Genomic DNA, 26,740 nt, shown 5'->3' with positions numbered 1-26,740 from the left:
CCCCTTGTTCATAAGAGACAGAGATCTCCTAGGAGTCCCGTGGAGGGCCATGGAGATAATAAAGGGCATGGAACATCTCCCATACAAGGAAAGGCTGAGTAACCTGAGTCTGTTCAAGTCTGGGGAACAGAATACTGAGGGGGGATCTGATAAATGTCTATAAATATCTAAAGGGAGGTGGGAGACATAGATGAGGCCAGGCTCTTCTCAGTGGTATGTAGTGATAGGAGAAGGAACAATGGTCTAAATCTTGAATGTATGAAGTTCCATACAAACACGTGGAAAAACTTATTTACCGTAGTGGTGAGGGAGCACAGGAACAGATTACCCAGAGAGGTGTGGAGTCTCCTTTTGTGGAGATATTTAAGGTCCGTCTGGATGCCCACCTGTGTGACCTATTGTAGTGAACACGCTTTAGCAGGGTTGTTGAACTCGATGATCACTTGAGGTCCCTTCCAACATCTGTAATTCTGTGGTCTTCCCATGTCCGCTTAATTATAAGTTGTCAGTTATGTTGCTCATGCTGTGCCTTCTGTAGCACTGGAATTACAGTAGAAACAGAAGTAAGGTTGAGGCTAAAAGAAGCTTTCTACTTTTGAACAACAGAGTGAGGTCTGTGGCAACCTATATTTATTTCATTAGGTTTTTTTTTTTTTTTCCCTGCAGGAAGTCTATAAAAAAGATTTTTATCGAATGTGGATGTGAAAGATACTGTATCAGTGGCAAGATTCCAGGAGTCTCTGAAAGGTAAAGGATAACATGGTTTATATCTCAGTCTTTATTAAAGAATTTATGGTCTATGAATTGTTCATTGATTAAGTGATGGGGTTGCCTTGATTAAAAGGAACAGCTTGTTGGAGAAAGCAAAAAGATGATACTGTTCAGGTCTATTTTTTTGCCAAGTCCTTGAGATCTACTGGTCCTGGAAATGAATAGATGCAGTACCTGTGATTTTAATAAGCTAACAGCTGCTAGTCTTGCAAGGCCTGAAGGCAGCAAGAGATAGGAGAGAATAAGCAGATGGCTTTAAGGAAACAATTTGAAGGAGCTAATTATTGGCTGAGCTTGCCCAGTAAGGAAGTTGGAGAGGCTAGAAGTAACATATTGGAAAGACATCAGAACAAAATACTAAATAAAAATAAAAATAATTTTTAAAAAAGAGCAAAACCAGAAGTACAGAGAAAAAAAGCTAATGAGCATAAAAACCGTAGCAAATAACCAGAAAAGCCTCCCACATTACTACCTGAGTTGCTTTTGGCTCTGGTGAATTCTAGTGCTAGAAGCAATCTGATATAGCATAAATACAGGAGGAGGAGGAGGTAAGAGTGAGCATTTAAGTTGCCTTAGGTATATTGAACAAACTGTTCTAACAAGTCAGGTGAGTCTGTTGTGTTTGTGTTCTCTGCTGTTTGTGATTCAAGCACAAATATGTTCTTCTGTAAGCTTTGTGGGTAGATGGAGGCCCACAGATTAAGATATTAAATGGTCCTCATACCCCAGGAAGAAAATCCTTGTTCTCTCTTACTGTTCTTGCTTATGTACTGCATCCAAAATGAATGAATGAGTTTTATCTTTTGATTCCTGTCCTATTTCATTCTGAGTTTGTGTTGTTTCTGAGTTGTCACGCAAAAAAAAATTAGTCTTCAAAAGAGTGTGAATTCGTGGCTCTCCTGTCATACTGGTAATTGACATAAAGGGTCACTGCATTTTTTAACCTGTGTTCCTAGTACTGTTCTATGGAGACACAACATTGCTGTCCTGAAAAGAAGGAGTAGGCAAAAGAATGGTTGTATGTATTTAGTTAATACTGATTTCAGTTTGAAAGTAAGATTTTACACTGATCTGTGTCAGTACTGTGGTATATTGTCTTCAGAACTGTTTCAAATTTGTGAAGTAAAGCCTCTCAGAAACTCAACTAGCAAGATTTTCAGCTAGCAGGTTTGAAATTCACAGTTTGAAGTGAATCTTATTTTTTTTAAAAAAGAATCCCCCACTACCATTTCATTTCCAGTAATATAACTTCAAAGTCTGTCTTTCTATATCAATATTATCCTAATTTTATCTTTTGGTATTCAATTTTAATTAAATTTTCATGCCAGTTTTACTACTCTAGAGTCAATGTCAGAGTCTGAGTGACTTGAAATAAAGCATTTTCACCCCCAAAGTTCTCATTCCTTGTCAGATTTATTCTTCTACTGCTATATTGTTGTCTTTCTCATGAACACGAGTGTAATTTAGGTAGCAATAGACTTTGATATTTATAGAATTCTCTTTTTTTTTTTTAATATATCTTTGTAATGGAATGCTCTAATGAATGTACATTTAAGGAGTTCACAGTACCTGGAATAAACACTGGGGTGAAACTTGATACTTTCTGATTACAAAAAAAAAAAATGTTAATGCCAAAAATAAGATGTGTGATCTGAATGAAACTCTTACCTGCTGAGGAAGCCCTTAGCAGACATAACTGTCCCACAGGTCATGAGTAAGTGCTTCTTTGGCTGTAAAAATTCAGCACATGAGGATGATATCATATGTTGTCCTTGGATCCACTTGCCTTGAATGTCTTTCTGTCTTTGAAAACTCAGCTTAATAGAGTGACTGGACCACATACTGGTTAACTTAGATGCTGACAGCTTTCAGCGCCTCAGGAAATCTCTTAGGTCTACCATGAGGGACATCATGGTTTTACATACAGAGGTCTGAAGGACTCTGCAATAGCAAAGGGCTGGGGTCACAGATCAACTGGCAGTGTATTACCTATACAAACCTCAGGCTGGGTTTGTGTTGTGTTTTGGTGGATTTTTTTTTTCTTTTTTTCTTTTAGTTTGTTGGTTAGTTCTTTTTTGGAAAGGTTCCTGCTTGGGGGAAGAAAGAAAAAAGGCATTTTGTGAAATGAGCTACTGTTCTGTAGTGTTTGTACTTTTAGGGGTTAGAGAAGAAAGGTATTCTATTCTAAGAATAATGAAACCAAATCATTTATTCCTCTATAATTTCTCTAAAGCAAATTGTTTTTTGTGAGCGGAATGAATTGAGAAGACATTAAGCACTCTGTCTTTTAGTTGCACCTAAGTACTTTTTAATACAAATAAAACAGTGTTCAAATTTACATTTTATTTCATGTCCTTGGTCCACGTTTTGTGTTATTTTTTTTTAAAGAAATGCTGAACGCGAAAAGAACACTATTCCCTACTCAGTGACTCTAAATTTTACTCTTATAATTTCTCCACTCCTAGAATCCCATCTGATGACATAGGAAGTGCCTATGAGACTCAGTACAGATTGATTCTGTCAAATACTATATTGCTGGGAAAACAAACAAAAATTGTTTTGGAGTATATATGTGTGTATATATATATATCTATATATGTGTGTCTGTATACACTCTTGTGTATCTATTCAGAATTACAGGAGAAGCTTTAGTAATGATGGGGTCAGACATAGCTGGTAGTGTTTGTTAGACATCTTTTAGTCTCTTACTCAAAGTGCTGAAGATTCTGCAGCAAAAGTACTTTCACCCTGACACTTTTGCAGTCAAATCTTTGTTTCTTTTAAACATTTTAAGTTGTAAAACCCCAGCTGCAGATATTTTGGGTACATCTAACAGATGAACTGTCAGGGATATGTGCTTAGTATTTTGAAAGATAGAAGATGCTGTGTCCTTTTCAATGCTTTGATAGCACTGACCAGGTGAGAGGATATCCTGAATGGGTAACCACTGTAAATAGCCTGTTTAATTGAACTGCAGGGTGGCTTATTACTTAAACCCTGCAGACAGTGTCTCAGTAAGGTTGCACTAGTTTAACTGGCTTTAAGGTGGCTTATTTAAATATTTATTAAGTAAACAAGTAGCCATGAAAAATTAAAAGATGTTGAAGAATGGCTTTTACTGGGGGGAGAGGGAAACACAAGTTATGAAGGGTCATAAACATAGATCTTATGTCAAGCAATGGTTCTTCAGTGCACAGCATGCAGCAAAGTTTACTAGACTTCCTTCTGGATAAATTAATTAGGTAATGTATTTAATGTGTCTAGAGTGCTTTGAAAAATATGAAGTGCTTTATAACTGCTAGGAAATTTATTTCCTAATTTGTTAATTGCATATTTATTTCCAGAGGAGTTGGTTTTTTGCTTGTTTGGTTTTTTTTAATGTGGAAATTCTTGGCAATGACTTGAGCTTTATTAGTACCAGGGAGACATCAAAGATGGTATGCTGTCAGTTGATTTCCCAACTAACAAAATCTTGGAACATTTTATGCCTCATAGGAATGTGGGTGGGTAATATCAGGAAGGGAAGAATAGATAATGATTTAATCTACTTCATGACAAATTTACTTGGAGTCACTATTCTAGGACTGCACTGGGACAAGTCTGAAGTGCATGTAGTACAGAGAATTTCTTGGATCACAGTTTGGAATGGCTGGAATTCCTGATGAGAGGTTATAACCTTGCTTTATTTTAAGAAATAACATTTTTGGTTTGTATAATAAGTAGAGCAATGATGTTAGCATCAGCATATGGAATTCCTAAACTTTGTCATAAATGGAAATAAAAACAGCCCAGTAGCAAGTCCTTCTGCAAAGTTTGTGTGTAGAAAGAGGTTTGCACAGTGGACTATAATTTACAAGGGGGCTATTGTCTGTTCTTGTTAAAGTTCTAGAGAACCCAACAAATCCATCAGTCCCTGTAAGGCCATATATAATGCGGCAAAAAAATTCAATACATGATGTAGAGTCTGCTGTTACTCCTGTTACTACATGCTCTGCCAGGTAGTCTTTAACTTTTCAGCCAGTTTGAGAACAAATCTAAACTAATTATTGCTTAGTAAAACATTGGAAAATAAACTTAAGTGGAGTAAGAATGCATAAAATCAGAGGCCTGAATAAGGTTCTTAAGTTCAAATCTCTAGAAATTTTAATTGTCTAATTCATGCTGACTTGGTGAGAAGTTAGGTTTGTAAATAGGATAGCTGGTGGATTTGGGATAAGCTAAGGAGCAAGCCTTCATTCTTGTAGGACATTACATGGTGTGTTATAGTGAAAAGAGACAGTAACTGTCTAACTTACTTTCTCTACTTGAACAAGCAAGCTATCCATTAGAGGAATGTTATTTCTGCTGTTAAGGTGCTGTTGGAACTTAGGAGTAAAGTGTAATTTTATAGTATGCATTTAGGAACATGTGTGTAGGTAAGGACATGACACCATCCACCATTCTTAGGATGATGTCAGTCTGCTGTCAGCCTTCTGGCCTCACCAAATATGAATAAGATACAGATACATGTTCAGTTTGAAGCTTTCTAGTACTGGTAATATTTTTACCTCTATTTTTTTAGAGGTCTGGTTTACAGGATTCTGATTTCCTTTCTTCATTTCTTACATTTGCTCTACTGTTGAAATCTGACACTGTCATGTTAACAGAGTGAAGCTGCTGGTATGTGGGAAAGTGTTTTACTCTGCTTCCTAATCTTGCCCTAGTACCGATATGAGCCCTGGAGCCTTATTTTCCAGCTTTTCTTGTAAAGTTGCTACATACTTCATAAAGAAAAGACAAATCCTGTGGGGAAAGGATATTGTCTCGGAACTCAATTTGTAAGACAAATGAGAAAGAAACAAAAATGTCACTGCCTCATTATTAGCCTTAAAATGGAATTGGGAAACATGGATGAGCTCCCTCTTCTGTGTACAGTAAAGAAAATAGCATATTTATATAGATATAAATGTTCATACCTCCCAGAAATCTGTAGCAAAATATCTGCCTTTTCTGTTCAGTTTGCTTTCCTTGATTTCTCTTGAGTAGGAGTCATAGTGCTAGGGAGGCCTTTTGCTGCTTGTACACTCACCAAATCACTAGCACATGGAGTTGAAGAGAACAGAAATATAAAGAGCCTCAATGACATTTTCCAAAGATTTCAGATTATTTAAGAATGTTAAAAAAAATATTTGGCCTTTTTATTTACAATGCTTTTCATTTCTGTAGCTTAGCACAAATTAAAATATTTCTATTCTTAAAGAGTTTTTACTTCTGTTGTAATAAATCATTAGTTAGGGACTGATCCAGAAAATATGAAGCAGATTTAAGGGTAAAATCACGTAAACTCCCATGCCAAAACAGCCCATACTTAGTTTTCTGTACCATTCAATGGAGAGCCACAGGTTGCACTAAAGTTTTCAGAGGGAACAATGGAATGCAGAATCTCCTTCTTTCAGGCAATGTAATTACCCTGCCTACAACTTTATAAATCCATTCACTCATTCGTTTTCTGACATTCTAATTCTCATTCACTCATTCTCTCATTTTCTCTCCTCTGAAAACATTCACCATAAATACAAGTTATGCAGAGAGAGGAAATACTTTAATTTTGTAGGTGAGTACAACAGTACAGGATATATGTGTTGTTCCAGGCATCGTTTCATGTTAGAGGCTGGTTCCCTCTCTGAGACTGTGAATCATGTGAATGGTTTCTGGAAAATTGAATTCTCATGAAATGTTTTGGGCTGTAGGGTAATTTCAGTAATTTCAGCAGAACAACTTCATTTTTGAGGTACAAAATGCAATTTTTGTCCACATGGTCCTTGTTGTTTTGAACCTCTTTGTTTTTTGTGCTAACTAGAGTATTATCTGCTTTCAATAGCCTATGTAAATTAATTCAGATTATGACTTGTGTTATCATAAAGAAAGCTCTCATAAATATTGCCTAAAGTTACTTTAGATCTCAAAATTCATGGTCACTGATTTTTCGTGAAATTCTGCAAATTTCCAGTGGAAAGCAACTTTCCCACTGCAGTTTATCTGTGTTATTTTTCTTTGCCCCTCTCCATTCCTCTTCCTGAGTTGCATATTTGTTTCTTCCCACATCACCATGGTGCTTTTTTTGTCAGTCCTCATCAAAACCAACTGTATGACAAGCTCTTACCCACCACTGAACTAATATTGGCAAGTTGCTGGTGATAGGACATGTTGTCTGGGAATTAGTTAATGAATTCTGTTCATTTATTTTAAATTTTCTTATGGTAATGAGGCTGAGAATATACAGGGTTTGTGCATGTTATCTAGTGTTCTCCTTTATGTGACCCTTATCTGCCTGCATTCTGTTGGTTTCACCTTCCATCTCATTTGTGTACTGCTGTTTTATAGTCTTGTAGTATATACAGCAGACAGCACAAAGAAGCACAGGTCTGGACCAGAATGTGTTTTGCCATCATGCCAATAAAAGATTACCAGTGTATTTACTGTTTTCTCTGAAGCTTTTGTGCTAAGCTTACAGTGGTGCATCAGAATCTGGCTTGAAGAAGCAGAGGCTGTTGTATTCAAGCAGCCTTTGGAATTTGGAGGACAGAAGGAGAAAGGCAAAGGGAGATTTTCAGTCAGTCTCCATAAGATATGTCTCTGCTATTATTTTTTTTCAGCACACAGCTGTTGAAGGGGTGTGTACAAAATGTACGCTTCATGCCATTATCAAATCTATATGCACCATTTATTACCGTATAACTGTCAGTACAGCAAATGAAACAGATTACACATATAAATGATAGGCTTTGGCTAGCTAGCATATCACTCCAGGTAAACAGGGTTGTGTACAAGTGCTCACATCAAAAATTGATACTATTTTTCTTAAACAATTTTGCATCTCATCTTGTGCTTTTATCAGCATTTTTAAACAATGTTCACTGTGTCTGTCCTTGCTCTAACAGCTTTGTTGTAATAGATTAGGAAGTAGCAGTGATATACATCTGACTTTGTCAAGTTGATTAATGGAGACTGAAAAAGGGGTAGCATTTTGCAGTGATTCTCTTGGCCAGTGCTGTCTTCATCAGCTGAGGAATATATTGCTGAAATGCTGGAGTTTGCACATACTGCGACAGATGGGTTATTATTGCATAATTATAGAATCATAGATTATCATGTGTGGGAAGGGACCCATAAGGATCATCCTGGCTTGGATCAGGAATGGTGTGGTGGGCAGGACTAGGGAAGTAATCCCCCCCGAAATCCTCACTGGTGAGGCTTCACCTCAAATACTGTGTCCAGTTTTGGTCATCGCAATACAGAAAGGACCCCAAGGTGCTGGAGCAGGTCCAAGGAAGGGCAACAAGGCTTGTGAAGGGTCTGGATAATATGCCCTATGAGGAGCTGGGGCTGTGTAGTCTGGGGAAGGGGAGGCTGAGGGAAGACCTTACTGCTTTCATCAAATACCTCAAAAGTTCTTACAGCGAGAGTGGGGTTGGTCTCTTCTCACTGGTGACAGAATGAGAGGAAAAGGCCTCAAATTGCACTAAGGGAGATTTAGGTTGAGTATGAAGGAAAAACTTCTTTACAGAAAGGGTTGTTAAGCACTGGAATAGGCTCCCCAAGGAGGTGGTTGAGTCACTATCCCTGAATGTGCTTAAAATCATTTGGATGGGGTGCTCAGTGACAAAGTGTAGTGGAGGGCTGTTAGAGTTAGGCTAGTATGGTTTGGTTGCAGCTGGACTTGATGAGATCTTTAAGGGACATGAGCCACTCCTCACATGTCTTGTTCTCCCAACCCTTTCCCAGCTTCAGAGCCCTCCTTTTGAATGCTCTCTAATTGCTCTTGTATCCTTCTTATGTTATCAGTTAATTCCACACCAGGCTTGGCATCAGTTTCACAGAAATCTTGATGTGACCTTCAGTGCTAGGTTTCATAGCTGGAACTGACTCTCACTCACTACTAGCATTACAAGACTCACATGTCTGGTCTGAGCACAGTGGTGGTGAGGCTGTCTTGGTCACTGCAGACTTAACTTGAATGACACTGTAAATATCTGTGCTGTAGGTAGACCCATGGTGGAAGGTTTTGTTTTTTATTCTTCTGAGGTGAAGAGACAAATTGTCAGCTCTGTGCAAAAGCCATCCAGTATTTTATTCCATTCTTTAACTAAGGAAAACCCTATCTTCTCCTTGTATTTCTGACCTGTTTAGGGCAAGTACCAGAGAGCTGTTTCAATCATTTTAGAAACAGATGCAGTTAAAATACTAGCTTACTCAAATGTCAGCTATGTACTGCATTCCTTCCTCATATTGCAAAAGCAGATGCGGTTTAGTTTGTGTGCCACAGTGATGGAAGACACTCTGGAATGTCGTCACTCACTCCAGAAGGGTTTGAAAAGGGCTTATGCCTTTTCCATGCACAAATGATCAGAATGAATGAATATCTTGGAACTGCCAGGGCTTTGTTTTATTGTGTTATATGTTTGCTTTTCAAACAGCTTCTCCATCACTAGAACTGGAGGCTATCTACATAAGGGATTTCCTTGCTCTTCATTCTGGGAGACTGAGTGAGGTCACAGATACTCTGGGTCAGTGTTGTGTTCATTTGGAATTCAGTTTCTTCCTCTCCTGCAGAGAGGAACTGCTTTACAGCACCAAAGTTAGCAAATCAATCACAAACATTACCTCAAGTCTAAAAATGTAGCTTACAGTGTCTGCCTTTCTTTCTCTCTATTTCTTTTTCTAGCATAAAATGCAAGTGCCTACGTATGATAATGAGGGCTTCTGAAATACTGGCTTGTTTGGTTTTGTTACTCTGTCTACAAACAAAAATGAAATTATTTTAGCCCCTGTTATATTGTACTTGAAAAGACCTGCATTGTGATGGAGATAGTATCTATCTACCAGGACTAGAATTTTACAGAGGAATGTAGATGTGTTTTATTTCAAATCTTGATTCTGTCATGCAAATGCATCTTATTTTCGTATGTCTAGCATCATGCTTTTTTAATAAATCCCTTCTTGTTGATATCTTTATACATCAAACCAAAAGGAGACGTTTTGGAGGATATGAATAAAATAAGAAGCAACATCAGTGAAAATTTCAATAGAATCGTCTCTAAGTCTGTATAGGAATTTCAAATTGTGTTTCTTGTTTACAGATCAGTCTGCATATGTTTGTGTGCTTGCTTCCAGGTGGCAGGTAGAAATGGGAGTGTAATGGGGAAGCAAATCTGTACTTAGTGTTTATTACATACCCAACCCCAGGTTTTCTCTAAGTCTTGAGATCCCATGTCTGTTTGGTGCTGCATTGAACATTTGAATCAGGAGGAATCCTTACATTCTTGTCTAAAGCCTGTTCTTAATAAGAAGTATAGTTGCTTTTCACACATTTTTTTCCCTGCACCCATGTCAGCCACTGTTTCATTGCCTATGTGTTCCTGTCTACAAAGATATCTCCTCTGTACTGTGTGCTTAGCTACCTCTAAGCATTTATTTTTTTTATCTGATCCTAATATACCAAGCCAAAAAGCCTGCAAATCCATAGCTAAAATTCAGAGGCCTTGACTCCTTAGACATACTCAGAGCTAATCTGATGGGCACTCTGACCATGCAGATATGTTGGTGTCATTAATGCAAGCATCATTATTGGGCACCACTATGCAAACTTGGGGTTCTGTAATCAACCTGTATCACTTAGTTTAATAGCTCTTTCTTCAGAGTCTGAACTTTACCTCCGAATGCCTCAGTTCTTGTATATGTAATATTTGTAAAACATGGATGATTAGAATAGGATTAATTCACTTATAGAACAAAACTTTACTAACAAGGATCTGATCTTAATTGATTCATTCCTTAGTATTACACTAAGACTTAAATAGAGATTTCATACTCATTTCTTGTTTCCTGTTTCAAATTCCTCTGCTGACTGGAATTTCTTGATAATAGTTTTTATTTTTTCAATTGAAAAGTGATGATATATTTCATGGAAATGGGTCACTTTTAGCAAAATTCTAAGTTTTAGAAAGATTGAGAAGCATTTAGAGATTGATCAAGCATCTTTTATTGGAATTTTCTAAATAAAGACAGAAATCTTGGAAGTTTCTACTGATTTTCCTCCACTGGTACTCGGTCATTTTTGTTTCAAAAAATAATGAAGTTCAAAATCAAAATGAAGTGTCTTAAAGTTATTAAATGTTTTGAAAGAGTGAAGGTGCAACTTAAGTGTTTCACTTAGTTTATAACAAACAAACAAACAACTTGGTTCTCCCTTTTCATTCTGAGGATAGAAAACATTTCCTAATCTGAAAAGTGTTTCTAATCTGGGCAAACTTTTCCACCAAGTTTGTTAAAATTCCATGTTTACTGTTACCCAAATCTATCGTGTCTGCCTCCTTTTCAAAGTAGGTAGAAAATGATGTGAAATTGTCTTGTAGAAAATGTATCTCATAATGGAATATCACAATTTTTCCTTGTTTCCCTTGACTACATAAATTTCCATGCATGCTGCTCTGAAAAATTAAAACAAATACTTCTATTTTCAGATGCTTTCTCATGCAGACTACAAGATGGCTATGGTTCACTGACGTCCACTGAGCCTCCTCTTTATTCTGGTCACTTTTGATTATGAAACTCCTCACTTCTAATAACTAAATAAAGCTGATGGGCTCTAATTGTTTAGTTTACTAGATTTTATTTCATTCTAATGGGAGTACCATACTCTGGTTTATTGGTTTGCCTATTACGTGGATAGTGGGTCCTGTATATGTCCTGATTATTATATAATATGCAGACCCAGTTCTGCTTTTAGGAATTGCAGTAGGTTTGCAAGTCTGAGTGCCAAATGAAGCAATATACTACCAAGGGGAAATCAAATCAAATGGTTTTACATTTCCAGTGACAAGAAGAAAGGATTACCCTTGTTCTACTCATACTGAAAAGCAATTATTCTGTAATGAGGATCAAAATAATCATCCTAACAATGAAACCTTGCTGTGGCTTTAAATACTTTTAATTTAATACACGTTTGGCAAATTATTGACAGTCGTTACTTTTGATGATGTTAGGGGACATCCTTGCAGTTTTGTGAAATAATAAACTGATTTATAACCATGACATTAAAGGATGATAGAGATTATCATGGTTTTAAGGAACAAACATACAAAAGGAAGAGATTTTCCTAAACTTCTAGAAAGTGAGGGGTGTCCTTCAGAGCAGGTCATGCCTTAGTTTCTGTTAGGAAGAAGGGAAAATATATCAAAGTGGAATAAGGTTTGAATATGCTTGATGCAGGGCATATTTGAAGACAAATACGAGCTCCTGAAGTGTTGTTTGGAGATGGTAAAGCTGTAGCACAGTTCTGTGGCAAAAGGACCTCTGCTATGGCTGTGCCATGTATCTGAAAGACCTGAACCCACAACTGTTTTTTCAGGTAGTGCTGCTTCATTGCATTACCAGATCACAAGGCCTAATAAGACTCACGGTTGTGTGGAGCCCTTACCTGGACATTGGGGGTGATGGTTGCAATGTGCTGCTGTCATCTGTGAGTTGAATTGACGTCATGGTATTTGGCCTGCTAAGAGACCTGCAGTGCAGATGGCAGACTGTTTTATGGTAGCTTTCCACTGAGCAGCATTGAACCTCATTTACAGGGGAGAGCTTAATCAGAGCGATGGCACTAGATCCAGTCTAAGGCAAGACTTAATGAATTGCCTACATTGTGGGTCCCAGTTGGGCTCCAGCGTCAATGCTATCCATATACTGATCTAACTATTCTGGGCCTCCTTACTTGTTAGTGTAGACACAGTCTGATTTAACAGGACCATCATGTTACTGTCTCATTTAGGAATGCAATACGTATAAATTTGCATAATCAATACAAACCAGTCCCAATTGCTTTGTGAATAGGATGCTACTCAGGAGACTGACTGTAACACAAAGATAAACTAAAACAACCTTATTAAGGGGAATTCTTATTTCATTGATGCAAGTATCTTGCTGTGTAGCAGTGAATCAGCTAGGGAGCTGGTGTCAGACAGGGCTAGGAACAGGACAACAACTGAGATGACAATTAGCTGTGCCCTATGACTCTGCAAGGGCCTCTGAGTGGCTCTCTGAGGGAGCTGACAGCTTCTTGCTGCTGCAAGTGCCCTGTGTTCAGGTGGCAAGCTAACAGGGAAATAGTAGTACTGAATAGTGGTAGAAGATTTAAATGAGAAGACAGAACTCATCAGTGGAAATGAAAAGTGTTTAGGAGCACTAAGCAGAGTTCAATTACATATTCTCTGGTTATCACTGCTGTTATAAATAAAGTAGCTTAATGGTAATAATGCACAGTGAGCCATACTCGTGTCAAACCCTGCATGAGTGAACATTGTGGAGAAAAGACATTTTCATTGTCCTTCACAGAGGCTGGAAAGAATTATGTCCCCCAACTGCGTTGAAATAGTGAGTGCAGGAGCATATAGAATAGGGATTGTACTATGGCCTCTTCCTGGCTGGCGGAACCATCATGGGGATGCATGTTCCAGCCCTTCTTTTTGACTTCTTTCTGAAGGCTCACACCTCATTGCATATCCTGGCTGTGTTCAGATTTTGGAAGCAAAGAAAGGTGATCTGTGTCTTATTTCTGAAGAGTTACTTTCGATAAAATTCTGTCTCATTGAGATAACTCCACCAGGGTTTCACCTTCTCTTTCAAGTAATTCCTCTCATCTTTAGAACATCAGAGTTCTGACCTCAGTTCACGGAATTCAGCCATTCAAAGGATTCAAATCCAGATTCCTTTTCTGTAATGAAGTCTGCCTACAAGCGAGTCCTTATAAATAGGAACTGTTCTTCAGAGATAAAATCCAATAAGAATAGAGGGGAAAAAAGAAAAAAGAAAAAAAAAAAAAAAGATAAAAATGTTGGTGCTTATTGTTTGTTTTTTTATTGTGTTTGGTTGTTTATCTTTGTTAAACATCCTTTAAATTTTTTTTTTTCAAGCTTCAATGTCATTTGAACTTTTGCAATTCACTCAGAATAGATGCTTAATAATATCACATATTATTATATTATTATCACATATCGTATATCTAATATGAGTAAGACAAGGAAAACGTATCACGAAGAAAATACAGGTAAAACAATAAGTTCCACTCTGTTATTATTATCTCTGTAAGGTTCAAATAAGGGAAACTCTTGCCTTTATTTGGCATTCTTATAGTTCTTGCTGTCAAAATGGGCTACTAAATTTAGAGGTTTCAGTGGAAGGTATTGATCTTGCCAAATAAACAGTTTCTAATGGAAGAGTGTGTGTTAGGAAAATGTTAATCTATCTTCATCCTGAGTATCAAAAGGAAGTGTGTCAGGCTGCAGAAGCATGGCATAACTGGGCAGTAATGTTACAGCTATTATTTACAAGTCATTCCTGCTCTGTCTTCCTTTTCTGCTTGAACAAGACAGTAAAGGAAAACATTACATGACAGATCTAATTACTCTGAAGATCTTAAAGGATCTCACAGACTGATTTTCATTAGTTAGGTTTGACTTCTGTAACTACTTAAATTGTACGTTGTACTATTGAGTCTATAATTGTAGTGGTAGTATACCACAGGCTGTTCATTCTAACTAGGTAGTTAATAACTTTAGGAAGTGCTAACATTGTACATGCATCTGTGCCTTGTACCTATATGGTTATATTCATATAAAAATGCTTTAGCACTCTGTCTTGAAAAAGTGAAATTATAATGATTATTATGATTATTACTAACTTTCAATATTAGCAACAGCTGCCTAGGGGCCAACTCTGGCAATTTTGATTAGCCTACCATGTGCCTGATTTCATACAGCATTTCTGAAAAACAGCTAGCAGCAATAAGTAAATAGTCTAAATAATAGGCAGCAATACTGAGTATAAAATACTCATCTTTTTCCCCAAGTTCTGGTTAGGGAGAACCAAATGTGGAGTAGTTGTGTGAGACCCCACCTCCCATTGGCTTGCCCGTGAGCTACAGGAGCACAGCAAGCCTGGGCCATTTGCCTCTGTCATCTGCTGCTTTTCTGCTGAACTGAAAATATCTCTTCCCAGTGCCTTCCTTGGTGACAGTAGAGCAAGACATGAAATGCATCCTGGGAGCAAAAGACGTGCAGTGTCTTCTTTTTTCCATTCATCACCTTTTCTGTTAGCACTAGGTGTGCAAGAGACAGCAGTAAGCTGTGCCACTACAGCCCCTCCTAGACGAATTCAGAGGCAGCCCTACTCTGCAGAGACATCAGGGCAGTGTGAAGAGTGTGAGCAATAGAATTTGCAGGCTGGTAGCACAGGCAGTGTTAAGAACAAGCCATATTTCATAAAAAATACTGTCTAGTGGCAATTTCTGAAGATATTTAAAAATCTAATCTCTGAAACCCCTTCTGTAATATTAATGGTGCTTGAAGTAATATTTTAATTCCAAACAACTAATATAATTATTAATTGCTTATAATTAATTAAATAATAATAATAATAATAATTTTATACAAATACCAACAAGATTATTTGATTTACAAATTAATTTATGTGCCATCAGTTACATTTTGTCATGCTACTGGAAAACAATGAGCTTCATGGCAGAGAAACAGTCCCTGCCAATCCCTATAACGGTTTAACTAGTATCACATCATATTTATAGCTCATTTATTCAGATAGAGAAACTAAGAATTATTACAATTTCTCCTGCTGGAAAGGTAGGACCCTGCAATACATTTATTATTCTTTTCACACTCAATGACAGCATGGCATGATGCTGTTATTATGATACATGGAAATATGATACAATATATAAGGAGGGCATGACATGCTTAGAAAGTAATGCAAAACCATAGGATAGTAACAGTTGGAGGCACTAATTACTATACTGTCTGTATGCCCATCTCTTGCTCTTTCTGTCTTTTTTCTCCTGTGCACAGTCTGCCTGTGCACTGCCTCTGCTCCTCTCAGAAAGGATGTGTCACTTACAACCTCTCCAATATGATGGGAGAGTACCAGGCTGGAGATGGGCCTTTTAGAAGATGAGGCAGATCCCTACTCCTAGCTATAGTCCTACAGAGCCTTCTAAATTCACTCAAAACTGAAGAGTATCACTGTGAGATATTCTTAACACATTAGAGAGTTTTCAGGGCTGGAGAAATGCAGCTCTGCCAGGGCAAATCCAAACAATTTTGCTCAGCTGTGCTTCTCCATACACTCAATTCCACTGTAACTACAAATCCCAAAATTAAAATTACAGATTAAAATCATAAATTGCTGAAGGAGCCAGGAAGACAAATGAACCCTGACTCCTGCAGGCTTGTTACCTCCTGAACACCTGCACTAAAACTACCATGGCCTCCTTCTGCGTGATATGGTTCCTCACCAATTAGACACAGTGTTGGTTGGTGCTGCTGCCAACAAAGTACGACAGGCTGTCTTCATGCTTTCTCCCCACAATGTTGTTTTCATTGTCTTTTTTCTCTTGCTGACCATGAAGCATATTCATAACTTAATTAAAAACTGCAACATCCTTTTTCAAACTTCACTGACAAATTAAAGAATATTATATCCTTGTGGAGCTAGACAATTCCATTGTTTACCCACTTAGTATTTCAGAAAATAGAAAAGAAGCCAAAGGTCTGTTGAAATTCAGGAACAGTCTCATGGAGTTTGATATAAATAAAGGCTAATTTTCATGCTATAATACTGCTTCAGTGTGTGCCAAGGTATCTCATGCAATTCTAATGAAGGCTCTTGCTGTCACAAGTTGCAGAAAACTCTGCACTATCTTGTGCCTTCAGGCTTTAAGCAGAGAAAGTATCTAGTCTACACAGATTTTTGCAAAAACAATATTAACATTAGAGTCAAAGTTTGACAGTTCATGGATAATTTAAAAATAAGAAAAAAGTTATGAAGGTCTCAGAAACATACATGATTCCACTCTAATGTAGGTCGTGTTGTGCGATGTACTGCTGCATTTACACTGATTTATCTAATTATACAGACCTCAATGTGAGCCTTCCTTACCCATAGCTTCTCAAAACTTGGCTTTTATTTCTTGGCCTCAATGTTTGTTTGTTTGTTTGTTTGTTTGTTTTCCAGAATGATTTCCTGAAATAAATTTGAATTCTCAATTCACTGCTTTGAAGTTAGTTGCCTTCAGATGTTTGCAGTATCAGTACTCTGAATATATGAGTTAGTCACTGTGGTATCTGTGTGTTCGCATCCCTGTTTTGACATATATATATATATATATATATGTCATATATATATATGTTGCTGGATGAAACACTGGAAGGTCAGACAGCTGTAGATGCAGATATTAGTGATATAGTTTAAAGAATTAATGAAAAACTCCAAAGCAGAGATTGATGAACACTTGCTGGTTAGCTGTGGAGTTACGTAAGCCTACCTTCCATCACATTTGCAAGTAATGTTTGCTATAGCGGGAAGTATGGTGCTGGCTGCTCTTCTCTTTGGCTGCACAGAGGCATGCGGGTACCTGCTTGGACACCAGCATTTCTTGTTACAGTGTTCAAAGTCATAGCAAAATAATAGTAGTGCTTGTTAATCTGTCATCATACAGTAGCAGAAAAATGTGTTATCTCACCATTTACTATTTTCTCTGCTAGTATTTCTCGTGCTACTGCCATCATATGCTGTTCTCTTTAGAAGAAGCTCATGAGAGCTAACCTGACAAAACTCGCACTGAAGGCTTTGTGTGAACAGAGAAATCAGGAGTGGTGCCAACGTTTCCCTCTATCAGACTTCTTTTTAAGAAAAGGGAAGTGTGATCCACTGCAATCCTAGATAGAGGACAGCTCTGAAAATGATACATTCCAATAAATTGACAAAGTGCAACAAATAGAAGAGCTGACATAGTTGAAATCTTTCTAAGCTATTTTTCCAGCGTACATTATCGTATTTTTTAGATTTCTTTGTTCAGTTCTTACTATTTTGACAATTCTGCCTGGACTTCTTAAATTATTATTGAATTCTATAAGTGATAGTATAGGATGCAAGCACTCTTCAGTTAACTTTGTTACTTTTTAGCTTTTCCTAGTTTATTTAATGTGCTGAGACATTCCTTGAAAAAAGCAATGTGAGCAAAAATACTTTTAGTATAAGATTTCAATTATAAATATGCAGCGTTCATATAGAAAAGCTCTGTACACAACTCACCAGTGGAGGAGTGAGAGAGGGAAGGAGATTGCTTTTAAGGGCTGTTACAGGGAAATAAAACTTACGCTTTTAGGAGTTTTACTGTACTGGCATCTGGCCATATTCATATGCTTTGTTATGGTTTCTGTGTAGCTGCTTAGACCAATGCAAGAGGAAGTAGAAGCACCATCAAATTCATAAAGGGGTGAAAGTTTGCTTGGTTTTGGTGGAAATTACTACCAAGTACATAAATTGTTTCACAGAGGCTTTTTATTGTGGATGAGGGAAGGGGGGAAAAAACAAACACAGGAAAAAAAAAAAAGAAAACCAACAGTATCTTTCTACCTTCCCACCCAACTCTGTCTCAGACTTCGCCTGCTCAATTCCTATAGCAAAATCGTGACTAGAGTTACCTTTATGGGAAAGTTCCATAAAGTCATCAAAAGGTAAGATTTGCTGTGGAACAGTTTGACTGCAGCTGATCCAAATACCTAATTCATTGCTTTAGATGATTTAATGCTGGGAGAGACTGTTCTTCATTATCAAATCTTATCTATGTAGTCAAGACTTAATCTCTGGCATCCTTTCAGCTTCTTTAAAATTGAATCTGTTTATAGGCTGGATTTACCAGCTTCTGTGATGGCTAACTCACCTCTTGATGGTTTTCTACTTCAACAATTATCAGTGTCAACAGTTCATAGCCATAAATGAAAGAAAAGCTCTAGACAGAGAGTGACTCTCACATTTAATTAATTGCGCTGGTGTTGGGTGGTCAGGCTGATAGTTACACTTTGTTTTACTGGTTCCAATTTGTTACCAGTGTGTTTGACACAAGCAGTTAACAGTATGTCCAGAAGTGATGATATCCTAGGCTTGCATCTGCTAGTTAGTTGCATTCTGGCATCAATAGTCATTTTGTTAACAGAAGACTTCTACTGGAAGGCTTTGCTAAATATCTTGCCTTGAATGGCTAAACCCTATAAGCATCTTTATTTAAATAAAAGCAAGCATAATAAGTTAAGTGAAAAATCAAAGAACCTGAATAGTTCAAGTAGATGTATAAAAACGGTGTGGCAGAAAATCAAACTATGACTTCCTCCCTTTGTTTTCATATTGATTTCAGGGAGAGGCAACAGCAGTTTGTTTTCCTAGCTTTCTTTCTCATAAATTCTCTATTTTCCTTAGTGTTTAAAACCTTTGCTCCCCTACAAAGAGGGTTGTTTTATGCATGGCAGATTTAAACTAGCAGAGATAAATGGGCAGTTCTTCCCAGCAATTACATTTTATTTGGGAGCTTGCATTTTCTGTGTTAACATAACTGATCCAAAGATTTCTGCCAGAGAATCACTTGCTATGATGGACAGGAGATGTGCACTTTTCCCCTGCAGTGCCTGCATCAAAGATGATATTTACAAAGCATAGCATCAAGCTGAAAGGACTCACCTGTGAATATCTTGGCTTTCTGTCAGTCCACAGCTAGGTGCAGTGGTCTTGAAGTGGAAGAGATGAGAGGATGTTTCTTTTCTTTCTGATAGGAAGAAGGAGAGCATCCAAATGGTTCGCATAGAAAGGAACAAATGTCCAGGCAGTCTTAGTTATCCAAAGAACTGGAATTGCACCCAGAAATGTACATACAATTAAACCCCCTTCTTTTCTGGCTCAGTACTTCATCTTTGAATGCTTTGTTGGCTTATTTACAATGGTGTCAGGCAGCTTTAATTAAGACATTAAACTTGAAGTTGTTCTAATTATTGGTTTCTAATTACTGGATTTTTCCCTGGTTCCTTCCTTTTTTTTCCCCTTTTTTTTTCCCTTCTCTTTTCTTTTTATTTTTAATTTGTATTCAGTTGTTTCCCACAATGTGTTCTAATAACACATCCCTGCTATAAAGTCAGTCTTGGCTGGCTAAGTAAATTTTCTGTTATTGATGCTTAGTGGTTGTCCTACAGGCTTGCGCTTTCTTCAGAAATCATCTCAACTTTTCTGACATTAGTATGTTAATTGTAATGACTGAGGCTTCTCCCTCATGCAAAATTAGGAGGAATTTAGGGTATGTAGTCTTCTTCATAAAGGCCTACAAATGTTTATATATTTTTTTCTGCTATCACCACTACTCTTACTGTGACTGTTTTTGTTACATCTGTGTCACTATGGATAAGAAATATCAAAAATAAGCACAAAATCCCCTTTTCCATACCTGTATAACAAAAGACAGCAGGAAATAGGCTTAATATAAAAACAGCTTTCAAATAATATTTATAATCTCTGGCATAATTGTGCAACAACTGATTGAGAAACTGAAGGCAGTTCTTAACAGGACAATCAATTTGCAGCCCATTCAGTAGCTGAAAGGCCTTTAGCTACTCATTGCATGGTATTTTCTTCCTATACATTTCCACACCACAGGTGCAAACGCTGTGTGGGTCATTGTGCCCAGATCATTCATTAGCAGTGATTATACCACAGAGTAGGCAATCAATGTAAGTTGCATAAGCCTCTTGTAGACTTGCCATCTATGTGTTATACATGAGGGTCATAAGCAAAATGCCACTTGAGTTCTCAAAGGGCTGCAATAGGTTGGAATCCTTGATCTCTCCCTGAGCTGGGAGCTTGTCAGGGCAGGCTTCTACAATTCCACTTCTGTTAGATGTCAGAGGAGCCTCTTTTGGGATAGATTCTGTTGTCTGCTGAGAGCCAGTGGAAGGGAGGGTAAGTAATTCACCAGGAAAGAAGGTCCTTCGGCATGCAAACAAGCTTAGAAACATCCCCTTTCAGGTGAACTTAGCCATTCTCAAAGCATGGACTACGTTGCTGTTTAAATCAGTCAGCTCTTTCCATTCTGAAAGTCTCTTCCTCCAAAATCATTCAGCTCACAGATTTTCATTGTGTGACTTAACTGTTCATGGCAACCAGAACAGTGTGTGAATAAAGCTCTCCTTCCCTCATGAGACTTATCTGCTTAAGCATCAGTCTTTATTTTCCTTCTGAAATAGTTATATTTGCTTCATGATGTTCCAGTGTGGAGCAGTTGATGTGATGATGAAGAACATAACATTTTGTTTTCTGGAGGGGCTAGATGAACTGCTCAACTGATGGTGTCTTCATAAAAATTAAAGAAGCAAGCAAAACAAAAACTGAGAAGTGTAGAAAGGATAAACTTGCATAAGCATTTTCTGTGAATGAATTTTAAAGGAGTTTTCTAGAGACATTCAATAAAATTCAGGAAAGGCTGCTGTTTAGTACTCACAAGTATAATGCTGAATTTGACCTCCAGTGTTAGATTGATAGATCTTCTCTTTCTTTAAATGTCTTGTAAGTGATGTTATCGTGAATCTAATGCCCACAACTATGATGAAGACTTTAAAAATCAGTACAATGTAAGCATATGCTGAAACATTGTTTGATTCTCAAATTGACTGTTTGGCACTTTCTCTCCTGGCAATCCTCATATTTACCCACTGAAGAATCATTTTGGCAAGTGCAGTAGAAATGTTCTCTCACCTCTATAGATCTGCTCAAAATGATTGCTTGAAATCTGGAGCAATGCCACACACTTCATGTGAAATAGTTTTACCTTACCACTCAGGAAATTTCATTTGGACTTTTTTTTTCTTTAAATATAAATAAAAGGCTGTATTATAACTGAGACTTCTTATAGTTGATCTCTTATAATGAAATTTTGAATAAGGTATATAAATCAAGCTAATTCAGCTTGGTCTGTGTCATGAACTGGTGATGAGTCTATATAAAAGACATTAATGTTGGTCTATAACTACTTGTTCCCATCTTGAATGCAGATTTTACCCTATTTATGGTCAATGGTCAAGCAGAATTTCAATGTAATCTTTGGAAAACATTTCAGATATCTTTAATCTCAAGCGTAAAGAGCCAGTGCTGTGTAAGCATTCATGCCTTCAGAGACCACTCTCACTATGGCCCAATAATTGTGCCTACATCCTTGCACAGTGCTAATTTTCCCCTTTTGGATTGCAGACTTTGTAACAGATTTGAATTACAAACAAAGCAAAAGGCTCATGAAAAGAACATAAGCTGCATAAGCTAGAAATACAGAAACAGAATGTGATCTGTTTAAATTATGGACTGCAAGTGCTTTCCAAATTAAGTCAATATGTAAACATAATAAAAAGTTGAAAAAAAATGTCTTTGATGTGATATGAAAAATTCTATATAGCTACTGGATAAAATCCTTTCTTCTTGGTTGTTTCACCTGGAATCAGAAAGTAAAGTTGGAGACCCTTACTGAGGAATTGAACACCTGATATATGGGTTGATATTTATTCTTCCTTAGCTTAGAACTGTCAATTCTTGTGTGATAATCAAGAACTTGCATGCTATCTCTTTCTCCATTTTGCTACATTTTTTAACAGCTGAATTATTTACAAGGCTTTTTTTTAAAGTGCTTCTAATGAAATCTCTTCATAACCATTGAGGGACCTCTCCTCCAGAAGTGTTTGTGATCTCCCATTTGCTAATGTGCAAACTTGTTTCTGGACATCTCCACACTGGCAAAACTGACATCTTTTTATTGTGAAGACAAGATTCTCTAAAGTTCCAGGTAGTGGATGATTGTTCATCTGATGGATGATGAAGCTGCTGTTTAGACCCTACAGTCCTAGATCCTGGTGGGACATCTGTACATCTTTTAGTTTCCCCTCCTGATCTTTCTCTGGCTCTTGTGAATTCTCCTCTTGTTTCATTTGGAACATGAAGTTTATGCTAGCAAGAACAGTGACAGACAATGCTGCCAGGCATTCAGGCAGAGGAAGAAAGTGAGTGCGGAATGGTCACTTAGAATACTTGAGAAGATTTTCTTTGTATACCTGTAGTTGAACAAGTCATTTGGATTTGGTTGCAGGAATGAAGAGCTGTTCAACAGAGTAGTACTATGGAACAAAATAATATGTGAAAAAAGAATGATGTTTTACTTCTACTTCTGGAATAACTATAGCTGCACAAAAGCTACAGCAGTGACTGTTTGTTGTTTTGTGTATTAAGAAGCCATAGTTCTGCAGCTTGACTTAGATATATTGACTTCCTTCACAGGTAGTTATTTTTATTAACACTTGGAATAATAAGGAGAATTAAAATAGTCAGATTTGTGTAGCTGCAGGAGATTGATGGTATTACACTGGAGTGCAAAGAATCAGAGGAAGGACTTCCTTAATAAATTTGTTCTAAAAAATCGTTGTATCATGTCTCTTATGGTAAGTGGTATTAGAGTGCTGCCTATTCTGATCATTCTGCAGCCATGGACATTGGCCTGCCAGTAAAATCTGTGCTCTTCAAGAGTCTGTTGGCAAAAGCACTCCTACCTACCTACAGAATGAATTTAACTTCTGCCTATGTAGCCTGTTGGAGGCTGCCTTTCCAAAATGCATATTCTCCAGCCACTGTTGTGAAGTGCTGGAAACTGAATCCTTTCCCTACCTTCAGAGTTTAGGTACTGACTGTCAGAATCCCAGATTGTTGAAGGTGACAAAGGATCAGAGGTGCTGGCAAGTAGAGGGGCAGTTTGGAGCAGCACTCCCATGGCTGCTGTCACAGGAGGGGGGTTTGTTACCTTCTCAAGTGGCCACAGGGCACGAGAATTACGTTCATTGGAACTGCTGTCTTTCAACAGCAAAGCTTAAATAATAGGAGAATAATTTCTGAAGATGAGCTGTAAAGAGGCTCATTACAGGCTGAGGAATTCAGATTATTGACTTACATTATTATTATTATTATTATTATTATTATGAGGTCATCTGCAGTAAAAGCAAAATGGCCTCTACTCTTTCTTGAGAGTTTTACTGATTTTTTTTTTTTTTTTATTTTCTCCACTTAATAATCTTTTCCTCTCAGATCTCTAACTATCTGCTGAAATGTTCTGCTACTTGACCTTGTAGAAATATGTCTGAAATTTCCATCCCCTTGATATCTTGAAAGTTGTTCAAAATTCTGAACATTTCCTTATTAATTCTTATTAAATTTTCCAATTTAGTGCACTGAACCCTATATCCTATGGAAGTCAAAGAGCATACACACCTGAGTGGCAATTTGCACTTTCTGTTGTACAGAATATGAGATTTTGCATGGTACAATAGAACAGGCTCTTACATTCACTGTGAACATAAGTCGTCATTACATATCAATATCAGGAATATAGTAAAAAAATGTTTTCTGGTTTTATGATATAACCACGTTGTGTAGAGGTGAGACATATGTTTTATCAAATCACATAACTTTGGCAATTCTATTTCACAAGTAAGCATTTAATACGGTGTGATGGAAAGTAAATTACATTATGGTGAGAAGTTTAGCCTTGCAACCCCGACTTCTGGGTATAGTGAAGCATGAATTGTGGTATCATTTTATCTCTCATTATTAAGCTGCCAAGATATAAAGTATTATCACTACAACCTCTGAAGTTGGCTGGTGTTTTATGATAAACTATTAAGAAACTTTTATTTGTAGTGTTCAGCATATAGCTGTTATTTTCATTCTCTTTCTTGTTTTTCTTAGAAGATATCAGAGCAAATACAGCATTACTGTCCAATAAATATATTGGTCCCAGTTTACCTGCTTCCACCTAGAACAGGAAACCTTATGTTAATGTTAAGTGTACAGCGCCATACGGGAGGTACAAAGCAGGATTTTCTTAACCACTTGTGAATATGAGATTGCTGCAGGAGTAGCAAATGAACTCCAAGTAATAGGAATCCTGATAAAATGCAAATCACAGAATCATGATGCTGCAGTTAAAAAGGAATGAAGATTAAAGACTCAGAGGATCTATATAAAAGGTCTCAAAATAAAATGTCAGCAGCTCTTCAGTCCTTGATGCCTCCATGTATGAGTAACGGAGTATTACATATGGCTACATGTATTTTTAATGCCCTTAACACAAGAATTGATCTTTCTGATCACATCAGTGTGCTTTAGTATAATTTGTTGAGACAGGCACAAAAACATGCTTGATTGCAAATAAAGCTTTGAAGACTCAATAATTGACTATTAAGTCTAGGATTAACCAAAAGGAGATCATAAAACAGCATGCTACAATCCTCTAAGTGATTGCAGGGATGTTTGAGGAGCTAACTTTTAAATGACTTCAGTATCTCCCTGGGCCAATTCTACCATTCTTACTCATGCCGAAGAGCATTTTATTCTACTAATAGCCTCTATGTGATCAGTGAGACTCTGCCAAATAAAGTCACAGCTCAGTGTGAATGAACATGGACAAAATGGGTCTATGCTTTACTGTGTTTCTATCTTTTATTAAGCAATTAGGAGTTATTTGGGGAAATAATTTGTTGGTGCTGACTTTTAAATAGCAAAAATACAAATTTAACACAAGTGTGAACTTATCTTTTCCACTGGGACATCTCTGCACAGTCAGACCAATCTGACTAGACACCTGCATGATCTTCTTGAGTCTGGTGCATAAGGACTTACTAAGTACAAATTCTGTGGAAAGAAGGGATAGACAAGAAGCTGAAACACACAGTAGATGAAAGACCTGAAGATTAAAAGAATTTGAGGTAAAAGGAAAGGCAAAAGGCTCATGTCCAAGGCATAAAGAGGAGCCAGTTTGATAGACATAAAGAGGAGGGAAAATGGATTGAGATGCTTATTTATTGGGCTTGAAACTTTTATTTTTCAATCTGCAACCAAGGTCTAGCTCATGTTTATTATTCTTCATTAACTGCCATTTTTACAAAACATGAACTTCTGGTTTTCTGAGTTCATTGCTAGTGAAAACTTTGCTATAAAATCCATGAATTTCTAAGTGACCTTGATGTCTCTGTTGCTTTTTGTTCTGTAAACTAAGGATGATAGTCTAATACTCTCTCCATTGAGCTTTGCACATAAGCCATATTACCAGAGGGACATCTTAATAAATGTACTTAGAGTTTTTTGATCAAATGGTGCATTTGAATCATAGCATCACAGAAAATTTGAGATTGGAAGGGGCCTCTGGAGATCATCTGATCAACTCCTCCTGCTCAAGCAGGGAAGCCATGTGCAGATTGCCCAGGACAAGGCCCAGACAGCTTCTAAAGTGCAAGGCTCCACAACCTCTCTGGACAACCTGTGCCAGTGCTTTATAACCCTGTTATGTTTCCTGCTGCAGGATCTCCTGTACTCCAGTTTGTTTTTGCTATTTATAAGTTACACTCCTAAGTCTCTAATCTAAAGTAGCCATTTACATCTTCTAGGATCCTCTTGTCTCTCCTTTGATTCTACAGAGAAATTGTCATTGAGATTGGAACTGTATATTAACACAGCTCCAGAACTGAATCACTTACTGTATCATCTCTGTTTGTTACACTAGTGACAGTAATATGGTCCCTTTTTCTAATCTTGTATTACCTTTGGACTGACACACCAGTGTGAAGAAATGGACCTTTTGCAGACTTCTCAGTTTTCTCCCCTTCTGTTAGCAGAAAATTATCTGTGAACAGAACCTGTTGTTAGATGGATAGGCGGGCTACTGCTCTTACAGGTGGAATAATACATGGATGCAAATGCTATCAGCTTAAGCAGCAAGATCATCATTAGATTATGGATATTTATTGCATATGAGCTGAGTTTACTTCTTGAGTGATCACAAACAGTTGCCTTTGATTATAAATAAAATCAAAGAAAAATGTGGTGTATTGTAGGCTCTGGATGCTGGGCACATGCAGTCCCAACTCTGGGTTCTGGCCTCCATCTAACAGCGCTGGGGCAGGACCAGATGCCTCAGGGTAAGATGTGAGCTGTAGTGAGCACAGCATGGCACCTGTCTGTCTGCTTCAAAACACTGAGCTCAGGGATATGCTCAAAACCTTACTTTTCTCTGAGGCTATCATTA

At 37.4% G+C, this 26,740-nt stretch overlaps 1 long non-coding RNA gene across 1 annotated transcript in view; it reads left to right on the top strand.

Annotated features, from left to right (window-relative positions):
* LOC107313497 overlaps nucleotides 1-26,740 on the top strand; it is a 276,826-nt gene that overhangs the window by 135,130 nt on the left and 114,956 nt on the right. The window contains exon 5 of the long non-coding RNA XR_001555014.2: nucleotides 667-747. This is a non-coding gene — a long non-coding RNA (uncharacterized LOC107313497). The remainder of the gene's footprint in view (nucleotides 1-666; nucleotides 748-26,740) is intronic.

Source organism: Coturnix japonica, chromosome 4 (genome assembly GCF_001577835.2).
Source record: "Coturnix japonica isolate 7356 chromosome 4, Coturnix japonica 2.1, whole genome shotgun sequence".
Taxonomy (NCBI): Eukaryota; Metazoa; Chordata; class Aves; order Galliformes; family Phasianidae; genus Coturnix; species Coturnix japonica.
Note: the sequence above shows the minus strand (reverse complement) of the source record. Positions and strands in the feature narration are given on the sequence as shown.